This window comes from Varanus komodoensis, unplaced genomic scaffold, assembly GCF_004798865.1.
Source record: "Varanus komodoensis strain SLA01 unplaced genomic scaffold, ASM479886v1 scaffold19, whole genome shotgun sequence".
Taxonomy (NCBI): domain Eukaryota; kingdom Metazoa; phylum Chordata; class Lepidosauria; order Squamata; family Varanidae; genus Varanus; species Varanus komodoensis.
Genome location: NW_025335550.1, coordinates 10,303,115 through 10,318,891, shown reverse-complemented (window position 1 = coordinate 10,318,891; position 15,777 = coordinate 10,303,115). Strand labels below are relative to the sequence as shown.

Here is a 15,777-nt window from a genome sequence, read left to right as displayed (position 1 = left end):
GCGAAGCCACGCTGTGCCCTTCCCGCTTATTATCGCAGGCTCCCCTGCAATTCCACTTGGCTCCTGCGGCAACCTTTGAGGGCAAGGAGGGAGGATAACGGGGCTGCCGGCCTGTGGAAGGCAGACCTTTGCTTTTATTGATAACTTTGTACATGCGGGTGGAAGGGCTAATTATTCCCAGGTCACAGCCCTGCCCCTCTCCGTCCCTCCCCCATGCCAACTTTCTTTACTCTCTTTTATTCCTAGGTTAAGCCTGTTTTCCACTGGCAGTTTTTACTCAAAGGCAGCTTTATCTGGAAGCGTGGATGAGGGTCATGTGTGCACTGGGCTGCATTGTTATATGCAGATTCTTAATCCACACTTGAGCAGTAATATGGCTGGTGCATTCCCAGCTGCCCTTTGCCCCAGAGAATCGCAATGCTTTTGACTTCGGCGGTTGAGAGAGAGTGCGAGCGAGCGAGCAAGCAGGCGTTCGTTCGCACAGGCTTGCATCCGAGAGCTCAGTGGCACACACTCGCTTTGCTTGCAGGTTCCCTCAGGTACTGGCCTTCATGTTTCCAGTTCGAAAAGGGTCAGGCGGCCGGTAATGCAAAAGGCGCCCCTGCAAAGCTGCCAGCAGCCAGAGCAGATTCCGGACCAGACGAACACTCAGTCAGACTTGTGTGTGCACGAGTCTGTGTGTGGGTGTGCATGCACACGTGTTGGCGGGAACCAACTTTTGACATGGGGCTGCAGTCACTTCTGTTATGAAAAGCAGCAGATTCTCTAACAGCATATTAATAGAGGTGAGATTAAATGTTTTCTATTATTTTGAAGTTACTTTTGTGAGGCAGAGATGATAGATGACAAGACTAGACATCCTTTTCAGGTGGGGATGGAATAAAAAGCACTTAGCCAGTCTTCCGGAAAAGGACCTGTAGACAAGGCCTCCCTCCCTCGCTCTCTCTCTCTCTGTCTCTCTCTCATTTGTTTTGGTCTCCTCCAATTAACTCCTAGCTGCAGATTGTCAAAACAGGCTAAGCTTTGCCCTCACTTTGCTCACCTCAGCTGCATAACGCTCTCCCCCAGGACCTTCCAACTGTCCTGGGACCCCTTGTGCCTCCGAGGACTGCACTGGCAACGGGAGCATCTGTGTTTGAAGCCGGAGACCTGCAGGCCTGGCAGCTCTGGGGCTGCTACAAATAGTCCACAGCTCTCTAAATTTGGCTGCGGAGAGCTGCTCGGGATGACAATGTGTTTTACAGTTTCTGTTTACCCGAGGCATGCAGTCTGAGTCATCAGCCCTCCCTCCCTCCCTCCCTCCCTCTCTCTCTCTCGCTGGAGCAACATTCCCCTTCCTCAATGAATTATTTAATTGGAAAGAATGAAAGGCACAGCCAATTCCCACCCTCCCCCCTTAAAAACAACAACAAGAAGCACAACAAATAATCTAGGGGGAAATGCTGAAGGTCCCCTTCCCTCTTAAATGATACGTGGGCTTTGCCCTTTTTCTCCCCTCTGGTCTGGGGCAGAAGCGCATGGGGTGTTTTGGCCAGTCCGTATTTTGCAAAACAGGCCAGCCTGGAGCTCAGGGGAGGGGTGCCAGAACAGTGATTTTCTAAGGTAGCATTCCCTCCCCTTTCCTTTCTTTGGAATAATAATCCTTTAAAGTTGTTTGACATCTGTAACAAACAGCTGGCATCCTGTTCTGGAAGAATGTCCTTTTATTTCTGAGCAGGTTGAACTGCCATTAATAGTATAATTAGGTGATTATCACCATGCAGCAGAAAACTGCTTAATTGCAGAGTTAGCTTTTCGCACATTCCCGTCTTTTTATGGATACATTGATTTTTGTCTGCAAGGGTTCCCCCCTCCCGCACCCTTTGTTATTTGAGGCTTGTTGTTGTTGTTGTTGTTGTTGTTGTTGTTATTTTTAGGGGCGTTTGTGTGTGTGTGCATATTGCAGCATCCAGAGCAACATAAACCTTCAGGAAGGAAAACGTGCCTAGGGTAGAATGGTGCAGGTCTTGGCAGAGAATCTGAGAGGAAGGGAGCGCACCCTAGTGGTGGAGCCCTGCCTTGCATGCCGCCTGCCCTGGCTTCCATCCCGGGGCCGGCCGGAGGGTGCCAGTCTGCTGCAGAGGGCTGTTGTGAGCCGCCAGCCAAACTGTGTGAAGCACTCCTTCGAACCCAGCGACATCACTTGGTTTGCTTTATTATTGTTTAATTACCACTGCAGTCCCAGCTGTCCTCGGCAAACAGCCTCCTCCGTTCTCCGGAAGCAAACGGCGGAGGTGCTCTTAGCGGGCTCAGCGCCACGTTCATGGGATGCAATCTAGAGGTGAGGCAGGGGAGAGCTTTTTTCCGGTCCCCCGCCCCAGAAAAGCATCTCGCAGTGGAACTGGGGGAAATAAGCCTTTGGCACAGACAAAAAAGAAACGACCGATTCTGACCAAGACGCGGCACCGTTCGGCTTTGCCCTCTCCTTGGAATTACAAGGGACTTGGCTGCTTTCCCCTCCTTTCCTTTATGACTGAACCGTGGGGTCTCATTTCTGTTCACAGACGTGAAAGCAAAGGGCAAAGTGAACCTGCTGCGGTTTTTAACTCTCCTGACGAGAAGTCAGTTTTGCGATTTGGGGACACCTGGATTTCACCTGGCTAGCTGAGACTTCAAGTGGCTTGCAAGTCTAGTCATTTTGTAGTGAAAGAAATGGTTTTCTGGCTCTCATGACCGGGCAGTAATGGCAAATATTCTTTCAGTGCTCTCTGCTTGAGAGATCAAGGTCATTCTGGCAAAGGGGTGTGGTTAAAAGGAGAGGGGACAGCCAACCTGTCCCCCTTCCCCAACCTGTTTGTTTCTGGGTGTGCTGGACTTCAGCTCCCAGAGGCCCAGGCAGAAAGAGCACTCGTCATTATATGCCCCCAACATCTGGTGGGTATCAGGTTGGAGAAAGGGAATATGATGGGAAATATATTCCAAGAAGCTGCTTCTCCATTTGAATTCTGCACAACTGCTCCTTGCTGTGCAAGCTGCAAATTCCACTCACTGGCATTGGGTCCCATTCTCCTGATTATCTCCCTGTTTGCCAGTGCTTGCTTGCTGTTTTCCTTCAAAGCACCTCCGAGCACAGGGAATCTGCAAATACAGTCAGCAAGTCATCGGCGGCAGGCATGAAGCATAATTTGGGCACCCAGCAAGGGGAAGCTTGGTCGACTCCTTCATGTGGAGCAGTGCAGAGAAGCAAAGGATTCCCAGAGCAACGGAGTCTGCTCGCATGCTGAAGCCATCTTATGCGCCACTGCACGCCCGGGCACCTCATGGCCTCCTGATGTTTTGGCCCACCCCTCCCAGCTGTCCGAGTCAGTATAGCCCATAGTGAGAGGTGATAGAAGTTTTCAGTCGAAACATCTGGAGGATGTTCCAGGTGTTGGGGTGACTGAGATGGGCCTTTTGGCCAGGTGTTGCCACCTGTCCCCCAAATTTTACTGTACCTGGCTGACACGCTGGATGGGGAATAAATGGTACGTGAAGCCGAGCCAGCCTGTATTAGAAAAAGGAAAAAGAAGCCTTAAATGGCATCCAGGGCCTCTGAGTCACCCGCTGCTCTGAGCTTGCCTGCTTCTAAGAATCCACTTCACTGTGACTTGGCAGCGGGGAGATAAAGCCCGAAGATTAAAAGCCAGTCAATCAGACCCTACTGGCAAGAATCAAGCACCGCAGTCTTTCCACCCACTGTTTCCCCCGCTTGTTCCTCACAACACACGCGCACGCACACAAGTCCAAAGCAGCTGAGCTGCTAACACACACGCTGCATGACAAGATGAAAGCCTCCAGAGCGAGAACGTGCCCGTCTCGCTTGAAGAGGAAATATAAAAGGAGGTATCCAGCCACCTCGGAGCTCTTTGTTACCAGGCCTGCTCCTTTAGCGACTGAAAGAAGAGAGACACGGAGGCTTTTACTGGGTCAGCGGCTCGGTGGCCTCGCGAGGAGCCTGGAGATCCCTTGTCCCGCTCGCTCGGAGCAGTTGCCGGTTCACCAGACGCTTCTCTCTCCTGCCGGGAACAAGGCCAGTTGGCTGGCGGGTCAGGCGGCTCGGGGCGCATCCCTCTCCACTCCTCAAATGCCAGCTTCTGTTTATCTGCCCACGATGCGCAACCAATGTCCCCGACTAGCCGGCTGTCAGCAAGCTGTGCTTTGCCAGGAAGCGGCTATTTAGTGGCCTGGCCGGCTCGGCTGTCAGCAACTCCTTCTTGCTCTATTAGGCCAGAGTCTGGTTCGTCTTCTGCAGGATGCAGCCGCCCATCCTCACCCCAGTTTTGTAAGAAGGACCGAAATATCCCTGTTTTACAGGTGGTAAGGCTAAGACCACACAGTGAGCCTAGGCTGGGGAAGGAGCTTGAGCCGGGTCCAGTTGCCGCTGGATTGTCTTTGGGAAGCACAGGCCAAGCTGCCGCGTTAGCTCAGGAGATGAAACTTAGATGAGATGAGATCCCCAGAGCCTGACTCAAATCCACAGAGTCCTTAGCTAAGAGAGCTGATATATAGATGGAGTTATTCAGTAAGGTACCTGCAGGGAGTCTCTGAATAAAAACACAAGCCAGGAGCAGAGAAGTCTGTCCGGAAGTCCATCCAAAAGCTGTTTCGCACCACAACCAGCGTCGGCGACCTGGAGCCCGGCTATTTACACTGCAGCTCCCATTAACCTCAGCCAGCGATCAGGATTTATGAGACTGGCAGTCCAAAGTATCTGGGAAGCAGGAGCCTTATCCTGGGCTGCAGGTGTATCATTGTTCCTTTTTTTAAGCCACCTGGAGGGGAGGAGTGCCCTTTCTAGGCATCTGGATTCAATGCATGGACATTGTCCAGGTGGCTTCCCTGTGAGAGTTGGGTGCAAGATAAGCCCAGCTGGGGAAGGTCCAAAGAGCCATCCACTCAAGCAACCAGCCTCCCATAGAGGTCAGCACAGGGATCTTGGACTTCCTGGGGCGCACGGCAGCACTGAATGCGTGCCCCCTGTAGGGTGGTAGTGGAGAGCTCCCTGCCCTTGCGGGGGGGGGGCAATGGAGGAAGGGGGCATCTCTCTGCTTTGGGATGGTGTGACGTGGTGTCCTGCAGCAGCCGACCCGAAGGCCTTCAGGGCCCCTTCCAACTCGACTGCGATTCTCTTCTCGTGCACCTTTACCTGGCTGCCTGTGTGTGTGAGCGATGCTGCCATGGGCACCTGGGCAGGAGATAAACAAGGCAGGGGGCCTTTCTGGAGACCCCCCCCTTGGTGTTTTTCTCCAGAAGATCGGCACATTCCTTCTGTGCTCCGCCGGCTGCGGGGAGGGCTCTCTCGGAGCAGTGCCCGCATGTGGCGCTCGGCCCCCGCTGACCGAGCAGGCGGGGGCTGGCATCCGTGCGCCACCTGGGAGGCTCCCAAGCAGCTGCCGACAAGCACGTCCCGCCCGGGTTGTTGCGGCCGCAGCTCCTGCGTGGGGGATAAATCACCTTCTGATCAATTTCTCCGGATAACACAGCACGGCGACACAGATAACGTCCGCGGCATACTCCGCCTGCCCCGGTGCCCTGCCGAGCCGGCGGCTCGTTGTCGGTGTTAACCAGAAGCTGAGCTGAGAGGGGATTTCAAAGAGGACCCCCAGGTCAGCAGTCAGACGCTTAAATCTAGCAAGGCCAGGAAGGAGCTAACGATGGCTCAGTTTAGAAGGCAGGGACGTCTTTTATCCCTGGCTAGTCGCTTTTCTGTCGGCCGCCCGCCCGCAAGAAACACAGCACAGCCACAGGGGCTCTTTATAGGGTTTGCCTCGCCATGCCACGCAGCTGCAGACACTTCGGTTTTGCGGAAGGCCCTGCTCCGGCGTTCTGCATGACTCTGAAGCTTGCAGTCCCGTATATGCACAGGAGCAGTCCCAGGGGGAGAGCACTGCTTTGCCTCCTCTGGGCTCAGCCCAGCTCCCTAAATGCTTCTGCTTGCTCGGTGCTGCTGAGGGCAAAGGGAGGACTTGGTGTGGAGAGGAGATTCAGCCGGGCCGGGGAGGAAACGGCTGCACGTGTGCATTTCTGCGCTCGCTCACAAAACCCAGTCCCAGGCTGGACTTCGGTTAGCTCCTGTCCACACTAAGAGTGGACCACTCGTGCCCTTGCAGGCATTCTGTCCGCACCGCCCATCATCCTTAGCCAGTGCAGCCACTGGGGAGCGGTGTTGGCAGCGTCGGGAAGGTCACAGGTCCTCCATGTGGAATCCTGACGTGCTGATTTCGGCCTGTGCCTTGGATTTGGGCATAGACATAATCACACGCCCCAAGAGCAGGAGGAGCTTGATGTCTCAGGATGAGGGATGCTGGGCAGGCCCTGAAGGCTTCCACCGGCTCCCAACTAAGTGGAACGCCGCCGCTCCAGAAGTCATCTTGCAAACGCCATTGCTTTTGCTGCAGATTTGTCCCTGTGGCTGGTCAAGGGAAACAGGCTGCAGTCAGGACGAGAGAGAGAGAGCGAGCGGCACTTCTGCAATATTGGTGGAAATGGGGGGGGGTGCCGATTTCAGCTAAATGTTTGGAGGATTTTTCCTAGTGGTTGGAAGTGTGCAGCAGTGGAAGCTGATGGCCTCCCCTCCGCTGGAGGCCCCCTAGTGGAGGCTGGGCAGCTGTCTGCTGTGGCTGGAAGAATTCCTGCATTGAGCATGGGGTTGGTCTAGACGACCTCCAAGATCCCACCCTACCCCACATTTTCTGGATTCATTTCCAGCCCCAAGCTGAGAGCCTGTCGTCGTTGAACACCAGGGCTTCAGTTTTAATGCTTCTGCAGCTGTATACAAGGAGACGGGCCGCAGGAAAGGGGGGTGAGGGCCAAGCACAATGGTTTTGCCCCCACAACGTTATAGGCAGTCAAGGGGTCGGTCCCATATTTATGCTGGATTACTTGGAGTAGCAGAAATGGGCTGCCCTGCCCCTCCTCCTTCAGCCCCTGAAAATGGGGTGGGGAGGGGAGGGATCTTCCCCAGAATTGGACAGAGGGGGCACCCACGGCTGCCCTTCACAGGCCCCAGATTCAACTCAAGCGCTGCATTGCCAGCCAAGCTCAAGGTGAGGGGGCCAGGTGTGGTGGTGCCTTACTGCACGGCCGGCTGGGTGATGCTGACAGGTGCCGGCCGACACACCCGGAGGGCTTCTTGATGCGGAAGCAAGAGGGTCGTGTGGATGCTGCGTGTTGTTACAGCCCAAACAATCGTTCCGTTGTACAAAATCTTGGGCAGTTGGGCACTTCTTCCCTTCCCTTTTATTTCCTTGTCCGCTGGGTGCCATTTCTTGCAAATTTCGTTTAATGCCAGCTTGCATGAGCACCAAGGATGTGGGAGCAAGCAACCCTCCAACCCTGCCTTTGGGATGCACTCTTAGAAAGCAGGACAAGGGGGAAAGATTGCCTCCGCCTTCCCTTCCCTGCTCTGGGCAAACAATAGCCTTGCAAAGAGTAATCTGAGGAAAGTGCTGTGTGATTGGCCCGTGGGGATCCGGAGAGCTTGCCTGCCCTTTGCAGCATCCCTGGTGCCGATTTGAATGCCCGAGCCTGCTTTTGTCTGGCAAGGCTTAGTTATTACCCAGGAAAATAGAGTCTCTTTTCCTTCCAAGCAGGCAAATTAGACACTCTGGCAGTTTCAGGAAGGAGGTGCTTGCGTGTGTAGTGGGGGAGCCCTTTATCTCTCACTCAGCAGGTTGCATTTTCTGAGCTTCTGGTTGCTAAATTCAGCCGGAGACACGGGTCAGCGGGAGGACAGAGCTGGAATGCGTGAACCCCGCAGCACGGGGTGGCAAAGAGGCAGGACTTGGCTTGAGGTGGCGTTCAGCGGGGCTTAGCAACTGACCCTGTCAGGCGCTGGTTTTGTACGTTGGGGCTTGGATCTGGAGCAGGTAAAGAACGGGGAGCATTGCCGAGCGCGTTCATCCATCCCAGCTGTATGTACCGAATACGTACCGATTTTCTCATGACCTGCACAGGTGCTTTCACAAAATGCCTTTGCGCCTCTTCCTGAAGTTGCTGCGTGTGTTGTGCAGTTTCACAGCTGCGCGGTGCAAGTGTGGAGTCCAGAGGACTGAGTTGGCCCACTTGGCATAGCAGTGTACACAGACAGGCATCCTTTAACTAAGTTGCACGATCCCCAGGCTTTGAATTGCAGGAGCGTCTCGCACAGTCCCCTTGCCACAGTCGTGGAATCCTGTTAGGCGTGGGGGCAGATGCTGCCATCCTTCACTTGTGGCCCTCCCTTGCTTTCTCAGTGCTTTCATCTTTAAGGAGACAAAATGGGAATTGTTGCACACTGCCTTCTGACGACCAGTGCTCAGAACCCCCTGGCCCTTCCCCCAGGTCTGAGAGCACCCAGTGTTGAAGGGAGGGAAACCGCGATTCACAGGTCTGTGATTGCAACCTGTGCCTCTCCAGAGGTTCTGGGAGCCTGCAAGCAACAACTCTGGTCTCTCTGCTTGAAAGCTAGAAACCAGGGCACTGGTTAGCTAAGACTGCTCTGCTCTCTTCCCCAGATCTGAGAGACCCCCAGGCTGCCAAGATGCTAGTAAACATGCAAACATTTATTTATTTTGTATTTAAAGCTTTTATATCCCACCCTTCACAGTCTCAGGGCAGTAATACAATAAAAATAAATAAGACACAGCAACAAAATTATAGTAAATAAAATCCAACCTTAAAACACTAATAACATTTAAACTGATGGGAAAATAAAAAGGATTTGGCCTGGCGCCGAAATGAAAAAAGCATCAGTGCCAGGTACACTTCTCTGGGGAGCCTATTCCAGAGCTGGGGTGCCACCACAGAGAAGGCCCTTCTCCAGGTAGCCAGTCATCTGATCTCTTTCAAAGACGGCTCCCAAAGAAGCCTTCCCACCCAGACCTTGGGGGGCGGGTAGGTATGTATGGAAGGAGGTTCTATCACATGACTGAAAACTCGCCCACCCAACCATCCCCAGCCCAGGTGGATCAGTAGCAGGATCTGTGGGGAGACCAGGCCAGCAGTAACATCCCTAAGCACCAAAGGAAGAAGGCGTCCCTGCTCACCCTGCTTCTGAGGGGCAAGCCCCTCTCCCCACATGCACTTTGCCTGGCTGTGTTCTCCCGCAGGTTTTCGGTGTGAATCAAGCCTTTTAGCACACCCAGTTCACTCCTCAGCACCATGCCCCAATTCCAGGGGACCGGTTCCCCCCACGCACCGCTTGCTTTTTGCACAGCCGAGCCTGTTGAAGAGTGCTGGCGAACTTAGAAGCTTGCACATGCTTGTGGAAAGTTCGCTGGCCCTGAGAAAGCTACTGCCCAGTTGTGGATTTTGGAGTTCCATTTGGGTTCCTGAGTCCTTGGGCTTCCATTTGCTGATTGCTGTTTCTTTAGTTTCCTGGGAATACACTGCGGATGGAGGAATTCTCCCGCAGGAGGAGCACGAGCTGTAGCCCTGTAGGTGGTGGGACACCTTCCTGTTACCTGCAGAAGGATCTTATGCCATACTTTGGCGCCTGCTGCCACGTTGGCCTGGCTTGTGCCATGCGTCGTCCGCTGCCGATCCTCCTGCCCCTCCAACTTCCTCGGAGCCTGCAGTTTCGCCTATCGGCCAGTTTGTCATTTAGCCGTTTGGAGCCAGCGCAAATAGTGACATTTGCCGAGCGTAAAAATTCAATTAATTCCAGAAGGCAGATTAAATATAAGTGAATTTTAATAATTTGCTCTAAAGGGTGAGGATTACTGTAGGCGAAGAGGAGGAAATGACACTCACACAATAGATTTTTTGGCACAAATATGCGGGATCGCTGGCCGAATATAATTAATCTTGTTAATTCTCAGCTTGAGGAGATGGGGCTGTGGTCAGGGGGGGCGGGGAGGGGGAGGAAGGGACACTGTTTGAACTACAGAAGTTTGATTTATGGAGGGCTTTGGTCCGTTAACATTTAAAAATGCGAGTGGCAAGCTGCTGGAGGTTGACTGCTGGATGTCTGTTTGGAGAGGAGGGAAAGACTTTCTTCACATGCCCAGAGGCATCCTCCTTGGTCTTGGAGCACCTGTTTCAGGGCTAGTTTCTGAAACTGTGGGATACATTATTAGACTGTTTCAGGCAAGTCACGTAGGTGGGCCCAGCTACATAGGATGGGCAAGTTCCCAGAACGGGTCTGGAACTTGTAACCTGCGCTTGACGTTTTCAGCGCGGCCAGTTAGCAGCTGTTCCTTCGGTGAGGCACGACTGTGCCGGATTCTGTGCTGAGACGCTGGCAAATCCTGGGTCCAGGAGCTTAGTGACTCTGGAACGTTAGAGGCAGGGTGCATATTTGCAAAAATCTAGCTATGTGAAAGCTATCGAAAACATCCGGAAGGTCGGTCTGGATTGCTTCGCCGTGTGACCTGCGTAGTGGTCCAAGCTGCCAGCCCGGTGGCCGCCCTTCTCCGGAGATGCGGCTGCGAGGGTGCAAGCCGACGCCGAGCACAACGCAGCCCGGGCCCTCTCTCGCCCCACATGGAGCCGTGCCTGCATCCGCCACTTGCACTCGCCAGCAGCCGAGTCCTCAGGGGCGGATGCATCGCCCGTCTCTGCTGGGGCATTGAAGTGGGTGGGTGGAGAGAGGAAGGATCGCGGGGCGCAGCAAGACTCCGCCCGCCGGCTTTTTGCTAACGTGGCCCCTTTCGCGTCCACGCCGGTCCCTCCTGCTGCCCACCTTTGGAGCCCGGCAGGGCCTGCTTGTCCTTCCCAGCACCAGCTTTTGTGCCCTGCTGACGTCCGGAGCCTCCGTCAGCCTTGCTCACTTGTGCCCTCCTCCTCCTCCTCCTCCGGTGCTGCTCCCCTTCCCCCAACCCCGCTCCAAATTCCTTTTGCTTCAGAAAATGGCATCGTCTAACTTCAGGCAGGTGCGAGAGGATCTCGGGTTCAAGCAGCCTTCCTCCTCTCTGCAGGCGTCTGGGGGTGCCTGTACCAGCTCCCGCCTCACGTAGTCCTCCGAAGCTGCTGCGCGAACTGCCCCCGTCTGGGCTGCCTGCTGCGCCCTTCCCTGACGTGCTGCCTTCTTCCAGCTGTGCCTTCCCCTTGCAGACTGGCAGGACTCGCACCCTGAGCAGAGCATAGTCCTGCTCTTGGCCACCTTCCCCCTGTCCTTTGCTCCTCCCTTTTCTGCCAGGTCCCCCCGCCTCTTCCCCTTCCTCCCCCTCCAGTGCGGCTGCCCGAACCATTTGCTCTGTACGTAGAACCTGAGTGTGTTTGTATGCACCCTGTGACATATTTCCACGCTGGATGCTTTACGGACGGGACGGGACGGGACGGGACAGAAGGGGCTTTTGTGCAAATACAGCAGGACAGTTCAAGGAGCAAGCAAGCGCTTTTCCTACAGACCTCGAAAAAGCACTCCTGCACCGCCAGACACACCCTCAACGGGTGTGTTTTCCCACATCCTCAACCAGACTGCAGTTCCAATCCTGCATGCTTACCAAGCCTGGCAAAGTCCCAGAACATCTGATGCCGACACCTGGGTTCTTGTGAAATTTTTTCCCACAGGCTTGGCAGTCGTACCCCAGGTGCTGTCCTAGGAACGGAAGGGATGCTGCCCTTCTCACCTCCTCCTGAGACTTTGTAGGACACGGGGACCCTTCGGAGGTTCACCCCACGTTTGGAGCTGTCCAAGTGCTGTATGCCTTGTGGCAGAAACGGGTGCGTTGCAGTCCTTCAGAGATCTGGGATTCTCAGCCCTGGGCCGAAACTTGCCTCTTCCGTGGCATTTTGTCTGGGAAAAGCCATACTGTAAAACTAGCTTCAATCCGGTATGCATAATGCAGTATCAAAGTGGCTGTACGGGGAGGGTGGGTTCCCAAGCTGCATCCTCAATCTCTACCTCGAAACTAGCTGGCAGTGTAGGGTTGCTCCCATGCAGTGAGTCATCCCCTGGTAAGTCTGGCCCAGTATTGTTGGTTCTGACCGGCAGCTGCTCTCTGGGTTTTGCTAGCTCTGCATCAAGATGCTGGAGACCAAGTGTGGACCATCTGCGTACGGAGCGGGGGATCCACCCCGAGCCACCGCGGCTGCTGCTTGTTGTGAGATCCTCACAGTGCCCCGAGTGGCTCCTGTCCCCCTTTCTCTCGTCAGAACTCCCCCAGTTCGTGGAAGCTCTCAGCGCCGTCTCCTGTCCCCTCTTTCCGGCCCCTTTCATCTTCCCTACGATGTCATTGCATGTGGCGAGGGCTTGCATCCTTTTCCTCTTCTCCCGTTACAGAAATGCAAATGAATTTTGACATATCACTTAGATCTTTTTGCAGAAAATTGCACTTAAAAGCAGGGCGGGGGGTGCGGGGGGCTGTGCGCTGCCGGATGCCCACTAGACCCGGCCGGTCCTTCCACCTGCTGTTTGTCGGAGAGAGCTGGAGTGTCCACCGCTGATAACAAATGTGCTGGAGCGGCTGCGGTCCAGCCAGCAGACGCTGCCAGCACGGCTTGTAATCGGCAGAGCCGTCCGCCGGCAGACACTTGCGCCAAGCGGTTTCCGCGCTGCTTGGCCCCGCGTCTGCTTTGGAGATCACCGGCCTGCCCATCAAGAACCCAGTCCTGGCCCCGGTTCACGTTGCCCGGGTGACAGGAAGAGGCTGGCTGTGCCGAATGGCGACTCGGACCACGGGCATGTCTGCCTGTCCACCGTCCATGTCTGTCTGCCTGGCTCTGTGTGCGCTGACGCCTCGTTCCCGTCGGTCTCTTGCCACATGACCTGGCAACAGGCTGGCCCGTCCCTCTGGACACAACCGGAGGGTGCCAGCCCTTCACCCAGTCGCCTCGGTGGGCCGTCTCCACATGCGCCATCCCAGCCACATGGTCCTTGTGCAAGGAAGATGGGCATTGACCCCAGCAATTGCACTTCTGTGCACTGTAAGATGCTCAATGAAAGCCTCAAAGTCTTCCCGCCATAAATGTCCCATTCCCAGCCAGGGCAGCGGTGGATGGATATCTGCTTGCGTTATCTTTAGCATTGGTCAGGTTGGCTGGGGATGATGGGATCTGGATGTGGGCGGAACAGTGGCGGTAATCAGGGCAAGGGAGAGCGTGTCACCTGACGCAGAGGAGTGTGTCAGTGTTGCAACATGGAAGTAATTTGCAGGCAGCCTGCCTGCTCCCGGGGCCTCTGGCATGAGGGCTTCCAGGTTTCCCACTTGCTGGATGGTGCCCTTCACTCGCTGGGCATCTCCCCTCTGCCTCCCGGCTGGCCCCAACGGCCCTCTTGCTTCCCACGCCCACTGCTTGCTCCCCTTTTGGCATACACCCGCTGCTCTGCACTTCCTTCCGGCCTGTTTCCCTTCTTCAGGCCAGAGATGGACTTGATTCGCGCCCTGCTCCGGTTTTGCCCTGTGCCTCCCCGGAGGACCTTCTCTTGAACTCCTCCGTGCTCTCTGGCGGCCAGGCAGCCCACCAGCTGCCTTGTTGGGCCAGTTCCCCGGCCAAGAGGCGCAGCTGCTTCGGGAAGCCAGCCTCGAGCTCCAGGGTCGCGCTTTTTTGTTTTTCCCCGCCGTCACTCATGCGAATCTTGGCAGCCTCTCCTTGGTCGCCCAAAGCTCTTTTGGATCATCTTGACTTGGGCGAGAATAAGCTGGCGCTCCGGCTTCGCTTTCCTGTCTGGGCCATCTCTGCACCCCCCCTCTATTTCCAACAGAGATAAATGCCCAAGCCATCGCTTGCACGCCGAGGCAGCTTGGCTGATGTCGTTCCCCGACTGCTAGTCAGCCGGGCAGCCAGATGGACGCTTCAGACGGAAGTTTCTCTTCCCACTGCAGTTTGGAACACGAAACGCTTTTGTTGTAAAGAAAGAAAGAAAGAAGGAAGGAAGGAAGGAAGGAAGGAAGGAAGGAAGGAAGGAAGGAAGGAAAGAAAGAAAGAAAGAAAGAAAGAAAGAAAGAAAGAAAGAAAGAAAGAAAGAAAGAAATGGATGGTTGTTGATTTAAAGGATCTTAGCGTCCCCTTCCATTTCCTCAATTTCCAACAGAGATGGAAATTGTGGTGTGTTGGACTACAACTCCCATCATTCCTAGACAGCATGGCCAGTGTGGCAGGAATGACGGGAAGTGCAGGCTGGAGAAGGTGAAGGTGAAGAAGAAGCTGGAGACTGGTAGGCAGTGGTGAAGTAAGGTGTCCCCTTGCACCAGCTCTTCCCAAGAGTGCCCTCGAAGCCACGGTGCTCGCCATCTTTGCTCTCGTGGGTGAAATTAGGGGGAGGGGGAGCCCCCATGCATGGGTGGCAAGAGAGAATCCTCAGCCAGGTTGAATCTGCAGCCCAGCCAAGACCCACCAAAGCATTTTCGTAGGGCAAGAACCCATGTGCAGCGGCTGCTGCCGTTTCTCCCTCGCCACCCTCCCTCTGTAGCCGAGCATCAGACGGGAGCGAGGTGGGGGCCCGGAGGAAGGCAGCAGGCAGGCCTGGATAGCCTTGGTTTAACAGTTCGTGACAGCAGGTTTTGCCGAGGGCTAAACTGCCTCTGCATCTCGTCAGCTGGTCCCGCGTCTTTGCTGAAGGCCGATTCATCGGCCAGGAAGTCCAGGAGCACAGGATTGATGGACTCAGAGCGAGATTCTGGAGTCAACAGGCTAGAAGGATTTCTGCAGATGAGGCTTGTAAGCTCACGGCCGGGGTAGGAGCGGCAGGTCAAGCTCAAGCACGGAACGGCTGGGAGGGATTCCCTCTCGTTTCAGGATTTTCTGCCAAGAATAGCCCAAACCACTCGGTGGCATGACCTGTGCCAGCTTTCTGTTGACACCAGGAGACTGGCATCCTCAGGGAAAGCAGCGCTGGGCCGGGCCAGCGCAAGCTCCCGATCCAGAAGCAGGGCAGTTGAGCCATGCGCCCCCGGCTGCCCACCGGTCCAGCCAGGGCCCTCCCAGGCCGCAACTTGCAGGTGGCCTCAGACCAAGCCAGGCCAGTGGGGTCCATCCAGGCCAGGGTGGCTGTCACTGAACGGTTTCCCCTTCCTCGTTTGAGTTCGCCAAGCCGCACAGCACAGCACAGCGGGGAAAAGCCCTCTCCTAAGCCAAAGATGGCTTGGGGTTGCCATTAGATCATGCTGTGGAATGTTTGTTTGAACTGACATCTTAGTATTGATTAATTAGGGCACGGGGACTTTTGAGGCTACATTAGCTTCTGACGAATAGTGCAGGTGGCTCTCTCTTCTACAGGGAGGAATGCCTCCTCCCAGGGTTGAAAAGGAAGAGGCATCCCGGCCTGTGCAAGCCAGAGAGGACTGCTCCTCCCAGGCAGACATGCCTCATCTGAAATCAAGCCACCGGTGGGCTTCCTTCAGAACGATTGGCTTACTCCCTTTGGAGGCATGTCTCTGCAGATTTGAATTTATTAGTCCTGCAGAATGAAGTTTAGGTTCCTGTTTTCCACCAGTTTGCAGCTGTACTAAGATTACTTCCGGGTGCTTGGTAGGTCTGCTTTTTGGCAAAACCCGTTCCCTGCAGCATCCAGAAGAAACTCTTTGGCCCCTCCCTGCTGGTAGGACCCCAGCGTGGTTCGCAGAAGGTCCCACATCCAGCCTGCAGCACCTTCCGTTCCAAAAGGGGAGGGGGCAGGGAAGGGTTAGATTGCAGGGGACCCTGGAGAGCTGTTGCCCGCCAGAGTGCGCAGTGCTAGGAGCGAGGCGTGTTCACAAGACAGGCCACTCCGTATCTGAATAATGGGAGTTGGGCAGACGCTGCAAGACTTGGGTAGCAAGATGTTTTCCCGTGAGTATCTGCATGTGTGGGTGCATATGTGCGCAAACACACACACACGCTTGCACGCGTGCCTGT

At 55.1% G+C, this 15,777-nt stretch overlaps 1 protein-coding gene across 3 annotated transcripts in view; it reads left to right on the top strand.

Annotated features, from left to right (window-relative positions):
* The window catches only part of GSE1 (Gse1 coiled-coil protein), a 197,711-nt gene that overhangs the window by 115,756 nt on the left and 66,178 nt on the right, over positions 1-15,777 (top strand). The window contains exon 1 of one of the 3 annotated variants that reach the window (XM_044427851.1): positions 442-785. The exons of the other annotated variants lie outside the window; for them this stretch is intronic. The gene's annotated coding sequence lies outside the window, so the exon portion shown is untranslated. Of the gene's footprint in view, positions 1-441; positions 786-15,777 lie in introns of those variants that run through there. 3 annotated transcript variants of the gene reach the window in all.